This window comes from Chenopodium album, chromosome 14 (assembly GCF_948465745.1).
Source record: "Chenopodium album chromosome 14, dcCheAlbu1.1, whole genome shotgun sequence".
In the NCBI taxonomy this organism is placed as follows: domain Eukaryota; kingdom Viridiplantae; phylum Streptophyta; class Magnoliopsida; order Caryophyllales; family Amaranthaceae; genus Chenopodium; species Chenopodium album.
In genome coordinates, this window is record NC_137847.1 from 44,706,156 (window position 1) to 44,715,524 (window position 9,369).

Sequence of the window (9,369 nt, forward strand, 5' to 3'; positions counted from 1 at the left end):
GAAGGCCAGCGCCAGGCGACGAAAGTCAGCGCCTGGCGACGACGCTGTCGTCTCGCGCTGGTTTGAAAGTTAACGCGCTTTTACACATGTAATTACCTTTAAAACAGGTTACAAGTAATTATGCGTCCAAGCAGATTTAAAATCAGATTTAATATATTTTATTCAAAATAAAACATCTTCTAAAAATATAATTATCAATCCTAATCTTATTAGAATTAAAGAGAACCTTCTAAATATTCCTAGAAGATCAAAATCAATCCTAATTACTTTAGTAATAATAACTAATAGGCCCTCCTCTAGATCATTAGGCCACATTTAAAAATCATTGGGCCTGATTTAATTTAATCCATAACTTCCTCATAATTCATCGGAATCGGGCTTATAATATATCATTGGAAAGCTCTTTCAAGCCCAATCCAAATACAATATTATTGGACCCTTATCATGGACCAAACCAAGTTGGACTGGCTATTTTTATATAAATAGAGTAAGAAAATAAATATTTTTGAAAACAGAAAGAGATATATTTTAATAAAAACATCCTCATCACTAGACTTTCCACACTTTCACCTCGTTCGATAATCAAATGACGTGAAAGGTATTCATCACTGGGTTTGGTTTTGGGGAGACACTTTTGGGTGTGTACAGAAACCAACTCATTTATAATGTTAGTAAAACGGGTGAGCATCTCTTGAATGGTGTCCTTTGGTTGCATCTCAAATCTCTCATACTTAGACATAAGCAAGTCGATTTTTGAGCGCTTAACCTCATTTGTTCCTTCATGAGTAATCTGTAGCAAATCTCAGATCTCCTTTACGTTCTTGCACCCCATAACACAATTGTGTTCATTAGGTCCAAGTTCACAGTGGAGCAATTTCACTGCCATATTATTGATTTCCATTTTGTCAAAATCCTCTTTCTCATATTCAGACATGGGCTTAGGGATTACCTCATTTTGAGTGTTAGTTTTGGTAACTTCGAAATTACCAACTTCAATGACCCTCCAGACTTGGTAGTTCTCTGCCTTGATAAAGATCTCCATTCGGTTTTTCCAGTAAGTATAAAACTTACCATTGAACATCGGAGGTCTCTGAGTTGAGTATCCTTCCTCGAGCTTTTCATGCGTATTCACCCTTTCCAAGACCTTTCTTCCTCAGGGTTTCCTACTTTTCCTAGAAGCTAGGCTCTGATACCAATTGTTGTTTCAATGAATACTATAAGAAGGGGGGTTGAATTGTAGTATGACAGATTTGTCAAACTTTTTGCGGAAATAAAAACAAGTAAGCTTAAGGAACTGAAAGTGCAAAAGAGATTTTACGTGGAAAACTCCTTGGCCCTAATCGAGGAGAAAAATCATGACCACTTGGGATTTTAGGAAAAGAATCTTCACTAGAATAGACTCTAACTTCGAGTTCCTCAACAAACCCAAAGCCCCAAGCAACAAGTCACTCAACTTGTTACTATTCTCTTCTCTTTCTCTTCTTTTTCTCACTTCTCTTTCTCACAGCTTCACTCAAAGCTTAAAAAGAAGTTCACTCAAACTTCCCAATTCCCTAAAATACAACTCAAAAGAATAAAATCTAGTATAACATAAGAACACTTTATTTCACTAATGTGGAATTGGACTCTTGACTCGATTAAAGAAAACAAAAGATGAAATCTATTTGAGCAAGAGTGAGTTTTTCCATCATAAATCAATAGACTATTTATAGATCAAAAATTGCTTTGGAAAAACTTCTTTTGTGCAGCTTATCCATGACGCCACTACTCTATCCCACTAAGAAGAACATGTCGTAAAATTAAGGACACGATCTCCTTATGTGCAAGAACATGATATGAGAAAGATCATGGGGAGTAGGCCGCAAGTTTTGAAAAACTAAAACCAGATTATATTTGTTTAATTGATTTTCGAAAATATAATAAATAAAATTCTTTTTATAAAATAAAGAGATAATACTTTAAACTCAACTGTTTTCCTAAAATCAAGCATGCACAATCTATTTTCTTAGACTAATTCCACACAGCTAATTAAAGTGTAATATTATCCTTATACTTACATAAATCGTAAAATATAAAAATATATTAGTCTTCATGTTTCTCTGATGAAGCTTCTACTCCGAGGCTTCTGTTCCTTGAGAGGAACCTTCTTTTCTCAAGTCCTTATTTCTGAAGCACCAGTTCCTGTGAGGAAACTCTTCTCTTTATGGATTGTTTTGTTCCTGGCTATCTTGTTGCTCATGGAATCTTCGCAAGACACTCAATTCTCCTAGTCATTGCAACTGATCATACACTCAACAATCAAGCTCTTATTAGTTTGTAAATAAGTTAAGTTGTGTCATCATCGAAATCTTAAGGTCAACACATTTGGTGTTGAGCAAGTGTGGGAACACCATTGTCCGTTGGAGATTTCTTCGTATGTACTCTCTGATATTTTGAATTATTCTAAATAAAAGCACTAATCAGCGTTTGTTTCAAAAAAAAAAAATACGCCTTTTGTTTCAAGTTATGAAAGTCCGAAGCAATTTTTCAAATTATTCCCATATGTAATTTCTTTTTTTTTTTTTGGGTTGATAAAGAGAAGGCCCTACCAAGTCAAAACCTTTTACATGTCTTCCTGGTCCGAATTAAGTCAGTTAATGGGCTAGACACTTTTAAAGTGGGGAGAAGGGTAAGGAAATCTCCACCCCAAAATGACTAATGAGATTTTATTCTATTAGATGAAATGCAAATCTTATCACTAGACCAAGCTATGCTTAATATAAGTAAATTTATTTGATGTCAAACATAGACGAAACCTAATATATCTCAATCATAAGGGCCACCATTATTGCACAATGCATCAATAGTTTGGATTCATTGCGTTGTTATTTAGCAATAATACAGTATTAGCTTCCATGATTGAGCAGATAAAAACAAACAAGATAAATCAAACGTACCGTTTCACATGCATTGATATTTTTGAAAGTACGTATGATAATGAATTTAGGTACCTCGTGTCCTCGTATGCAGTATTAAGGTATTTATTACTAATTCTTATTTTGTTCGAAATTCTAATCCAAAAAATCCAACCAAATCAATTATAAAGGGTCCTCGTTGCACATATAGCTATTAATTCGGGTAAACAGGTCGGGTCAATATGGGTTAATATCGTAACCTATGCGGGTCGGGTTCGGGTTGGGTCCTGCTTGAGTCGGGTCATACAACTTACCGGGTTTGGGTCGGATTAATAAAAGGTCGGGTTACATTTGGGTCGGGTGAATAATAGGTCGGGTTAAATTTGGGTTTTTACGGGTTAAAACGAGTTAGGGTCGCTCTCGGGTTTGAGTCAGGTTCGGTTCAAGTCAATTATTTACGCGTTATAATCAGGTCGGGTCATTCTCTAGTTCGAGTCGAGTTCGGTTCAAGTAAATAATTTGCGGTTCATAATCAAGTCGAGTCTTTTCCAAGTTGGGTCATTCTCAGATTCATGTTGGGTTCGGTTCAAGTCAATAATTTGCGGGTTATAATCAGGTTGGGTCATTCTCGGGTACAAGTCGGCAAGTCAATAATTTGTAGGTTATAATCAAGTCCGGTCATTTCCAAGTGGGTTCATTCTCGGGTTCAAGTCGGCAAGTCAATAATTTGCGGGTTATAATTAAGTCGAGTCATTTCCAAGTCGGGTCATTCTCGGTCTCAAGTCGGCAAGTCAATAATTTACGAGTTATAATCATGTCGGGTCATTTTCAAGTCAAGTCATTATCGGGTTGAATTTTGGATTGGGTTAGTAATAGGTCGGGTAAAATTCGGATCTGGTCAATAACAAGTCGGGTTGAATTTGGGTCTATCATAACCAGTCGGGTTGATTTCGGGTCAGGTTTGTAACAGGTCGGGTTGAATTTCGAGTTGGGTTAGTAACAGGTCGGGTTAAATTCAAGTCGGGTTAGGAACTGGTCGGGTTAAATTCAGGTTTTGACGGGTTAAAACGGGTTTGGGTCAATTTCGATTCAGGTCGAGTTCGATTCAGATCAATCATTTACGGGTTACATTTGGGTCGGGTCATCTCTAGGTTGGTTCATGTTCGAGTTCAGGTCTCAAATACTCGAGTCAACTCGGGTCTAGGGTTGGTTTCAGGTTGGGTCAGGTCGGGTTCGGGTCACCATTTTTTCGAGTTCAAACGGGTTGGTTAATAATTGGGTTCAGGTCGGTATTTTAGATCGGGTTAGCTTTTGACAGCTCTAATTGCACACGCTAACAACGTGCTGATTTAATCTCCATTCAAACGATCAAAAGTGGCCCTCTTAGCTTGTTTCTCATTTTCTTTTCATTCCCTAACCCGTATTATCCTCTTTGTTCCACAATAATTGACACATTCAACCTACTATGTTAATCATTATTTCAGTATGCATTATGTAAGAAAGCATTAAAAGAAAAGGAAAAATTGTCAAAAATAATACAAATTTTGAGCAATCCACCAAAAACAAGTCAAACTTTTAATTATTTTTGAATAATACAAACTTTGAGGAGTATCCGCTTTAAACATGTTAAAACCAATTAATTACCTCATGAACAGGTTATATGGAACACGTGACATTGTATTATTTTTTTAAAAACTATTAAACAACTTTATAAGATAAATAAAAAAATTAACCGGCCAAATAAGTTGTAGGTAAAATAACTTATTTAAAGTGCATATCCTTCAAATTTTGTATTATTCAGAAATAATTAAAATATTGACTTATTTTTAGTGGACCGCTCAAAGTTTGTATTATTTTTGACAATTTTTCCTTTAAAAAATTACTCCCCGCTTTATTTCAATTCACTTTAAATACTTTATTTTCAATTCACCGGATATGTATGTTGATATCAAACTTTGACCAATAATATCTTTATATAATAATAAGTATAAACTACTAATTAATTAATAAGTATGCTGATACCGAGTATTTATTAAAATGATTTCAATAAGTAACCAAAAAACTATATGAAACATTGGTATAAATCACTAATATTGGTCGGTCTTAGTAATTCAGATAAATAGTGTAAAATTTCTCAATAATGAAACACTGAAAATTATGGAAAATTTTAAAACGTCCAACAATATTTTACGTATAAATTTTTAATTTTTATATATAGGTAAGGTAAAAAGTTTAGTTAAAATTAGATGAATAATGCATAAAGTCAAAAGTAACTTTGCATATATTGGCTATTGAGAAACAATAGTAGTGTTTTTTTTTTTTTTTTTTTTTTTTTTTGGATTCCATCCAACCAAATTATTCACCTTTTGAACTAATCTAGATTCAGGGTTCAGTTCCCAATCTCCTACTAATTTTTTGTTGTGGGAGATCAAACATGCGGTCCTTCCTACCAAATACATCCCTGATTACCACTGCATTAACTACCAATTGATTAGAAACAATAGTAGTATATAAAGAGTATGGAATATGGATTGTATTGGATTGGAACAAGCTACATACATGATACATGTACAAAGTACTTAATTGTATAAGACATGTATGTATTATTCTACGTTAGTTTCATGCTTCCATACTAAAGCTCTATAATTAAACATAAAAATATAGTTCTACCATGTTGAGTAGTGTTTGGTGAGTGGTAAGAAATTATGTGTAATTTTTTTTTTCTTTTTTTTGAAGCATATAAGTTTAATATTTATAGAGATTATAATCGATACAATAATTATCACGATTAGATGTAGTTTTTCATATCGATAATTGAGGAATGAGGACAATCCCAGCGAAATCGAAAAACACTACTAAAGGCTATAGTAACAATAGAGGCTATACGAAGTATTTAATAACCATTTGTTAGGAATTTTTTTTTATAGAAAACACAATCGATACTAAAAATTAGAATAATCGCTATGAAAAAGGTAATTTTCATAAGTGAAAAAATATATAGTGTTTCGTACAAATTAATGCCTATCAGGTTCTCCCTCTGTCCTTTTTATTTATTTTTTGTTACATTTGACTTTTCATGGTCTTTGATGTTAAAATGTATATCTCTCCATTTGTACAAGTGCAAAATTTATAAAAACTTGATATTAATAAATTATACAATTATACAAATTTAATAAGATCCCATATGACAATATTACTATATCCCTTATAGATTAATGAGAATTTATGGTGAAAGTTATTAAAATTTGCTCCAAAGACCAAATATTAGCTATGGAGAAAAATAAGAAAGACCGACGGAGTACTTGTATTAGATTATCACAATTTCTATGTCATGATACTACTCCCTTCATTTTGTAATACAATAATCGCAATACTAATACTTTCTCTGTTTTTTAAATTGCATCACTTTGTAAAGTGCAGACTCCTAGTTAATATTTGGAGACGAGAGATAAAGAGATATCAAAATAAATGAACCCATATGATAGGAGAGAGATAGAGAGATTATTGACTAAAAAGGAAAGTGATGCATATAACTAACTTAAAACTTTCTTAGAATAGTGATATAACTTTAAAAAAAAAAATGAAAGTAATACGGAGTAACACATTTCATTTAGTCACATTTGTCAAATTACATACAAGTAATTTATAATGTAAATACCCTTTATTACATATTAGCAATAATTATAAAAATTTGATATATTAAGATATTAATACAAATCTAACAAAATCCAACATGATTATATATTATTTTTTTCTCAACACGAAACCACAAAAAAAAAAATGTCAAAATTAATGTAAATAGTATATTAAGTCAAAATATATCATCTAATTTGAAATTTAGTAGACTATTTTTATGAAACCTAATTTCGTACCCTTGATCTCTCCAAATTCTTAAACCACGCCAGTCAATTGACCCATGTTGAGTAACATAGGTGCCATATATTTTTTTTTTTTTAAAAAAAAAGGAAATTGATTAATTAAAAGTTAAAGTCTTACATCATCAAAGCACCACTGACCTATATGCCTACGTAGTATATAAAGAGACAATCGCTTTTCCTCTAACCTACACACATTTGATCTTTATTACTTAATTTCTTACCTTTCATTTCTCTCTACTATAGTTAGCGGTTACACACATTTTAATTTTCCACTCAATACAAGCTTTGGCTTAGTTTCGTTGTAAGTTATTCTAATCTCCATACTATTCCCTCTTTTTTTTATTATTTATTTATTTATTTATTAGGATCTTTATATGCTATAACTAGTTTTGTGCCCCGTGCGAATCTCGAGATGTTTATTGAATTTTAAGATGAATTTTCAATCTAAATGTCATATTTAAAATGTATCATTGATAAAAAAAAAAATTAGTTAGGAATTGATGTACTTTTGTGACAATTTAAAATATGTAGTAAGCATGTAACGACTAATAATAATATTGGTTAAAATGTTGGATTAAATACATGTAAAATAATAAATAGCTTATTTACTTTTAAGCCTGAAATGTAAGAAATTTCTAAAATTAGCACAAAATAAATTAAATAAAAAAAATTATTCTAAACCTGTTGAGTTGATCCAAACCCATAACCTTGGGCAAAGGTTGAACATTTCTTGACCCTTTATATGAAATGACTCTATTCGAAATGACTCGTGACCCGACCTGATTGACAGGTCTACACAAAGTATTAAAATTATATAAAATGATGAAGTATATTATTTTAATCAATTAGAATATATTATAAATGGATGTTTTACATTTTGAACTATTTGCTTCGCTCAAAAAAATATTATGACATAAAAAATAAATTTAAATGATAATTATTAAAAGTTATAATCTAATATTTTTTTGATAAAATTATAATTGAATTTGTATTTATGAAATATTTGTATTTTATTAAAAATAAAACTCTAAACTAACGATTTAGTTTGTTGATTATATATAAAAATTGAAAACCATTATTGTACCAATCACTTTTTAAGGTCTCTAATGCACATATTCTTTTCTCCTCACATCTTGATTTCCCGATTTCCATACACTTCATAATAATATACTGCTACATTAAGTTTTTTATTTATTTATTTATTTATTTTTTGGAGTAACTTAATAGGTAAAAATGCAAGAAGGAAACAAGAAAGCATGGCTTGTTCTCGCAATAGCTATATGGGTTATCCTTCAGCAGGTTAGTGCAGCCGATATAACCTTCAAACTCGAACCAAAACCAACGCAGAATACTTACAACACCTTTATGCAAAGTATACGCAACCAAGCTAAGGATCCAAGTTTAGTGTATGAGGGAATTCCGATGATCAGACCACCAACCAACCCAGACACATATATTTTGGTAGAACTCGAATCTAGAAAGGATAATAATGAAATATCCATTACACTTGCTTTGAGTAGAAACGATTTGTATGTAGTGGCCTATGCTGATAAATTTGGAGGCAAAGTACGCGGCCATTACTTCAAAAATCTTGGAATTTCTACCATTGATAAAGCAAAGAAAGTTTTTCCTAATGTTCAAGATTTCATAAATATAACATATGGGGAAAGTTACAATCAAATCGAAACCAATGCTGGTACAAATCGATTAAGTTTTCCGTTGGGGTTTGATAACCTTAAAACATTCACGAATAAGGTCTATGGGATGGATACTAAGGCCGGAGATTATACCCAAACTGAAGCTCGGTTTCTACTTATCGCGATTCAAATGGTTGCAGAGGCAGCACGTTTCAAGTACATCCAGGGGAGAGCTATTGTAACTACAGCTCCTAACAATTATAAGATAGTGTCGTTGGAGACTAATTGGGGAGCTCTTTCAAAAGGTATTCGGAATGCTGTTAAAAAAGTCATTAATCCACCGATAACTTTACAATACCCTGATGGTAAGACGTGGATAGTTACACAAGTGAGTGATGTAAAAAATGATATGGGACTCTTAAAGTACGTTAAGTAACTGCATTGTGTATTTGTGTACACACTCTTTCGATTTTTTTTTTTTTTATTATTTTTTTTTTAAATTTAAATAATAAAAAGAATGGGATTGGAGTGAGTGGTATTCTACCTAAGAAACTTCTATAAATAAGCTCTATGATAATATCTAATGTTATCATATGATATTTGTATTATTGTGTAATATTTGTGATACTTTCTTAGAAGGCAAGTGGTGCAATATTTGTGATATTTTTCTTAAATAGAAATTGTGCAATATTTTTAATATTTCCTTAAAAGGTAAAGTTGCGCAATTAAAAACAAACGAATGAAGTATTCCCTTCGTTTCATAATGTTAGTCCCATATACTATTTTGGACGTTTCAAAAAGATATATCCATATTGAATATATTTCATTTATAACTTGATTTTTTTTGGAATTTATAAGTTGTGGATTGATGACATGACTCTAACTAAGAAAATCTTTACCTTAAATTATGCAATTATGACTTGTGTTTTCCTAATAAAAAATTTAAAAAGTTAAATAAGG

At 31.7% G+C, this 9,369-nt stretch overlaps 1 pseudogene across 1 annotated transcript; it reads left to right on the forward strand.

Annotated features, from left to right (window-relative positions):
• The first annotated feature begins 6,944 nt into the window (after positions 1 to 6,944).
• On the forward strand, positions 6,945 to 9,070 carry LOC145580282 (protein synthesis inhibitor PD-S2 pseudogene; annotated as a pseudogene). Its single transcript, XR_014099364.1, has 2 exons — positions 6,945 to 7,073; positions 8,000 to 9,070. The product of XR_014099364.1 is annotated as a protein synthesis inhibitor PD-S2 pseudogene (transcript).
• Positions 9,071 to 9,369: the final 299 nt, after the last annotated feature.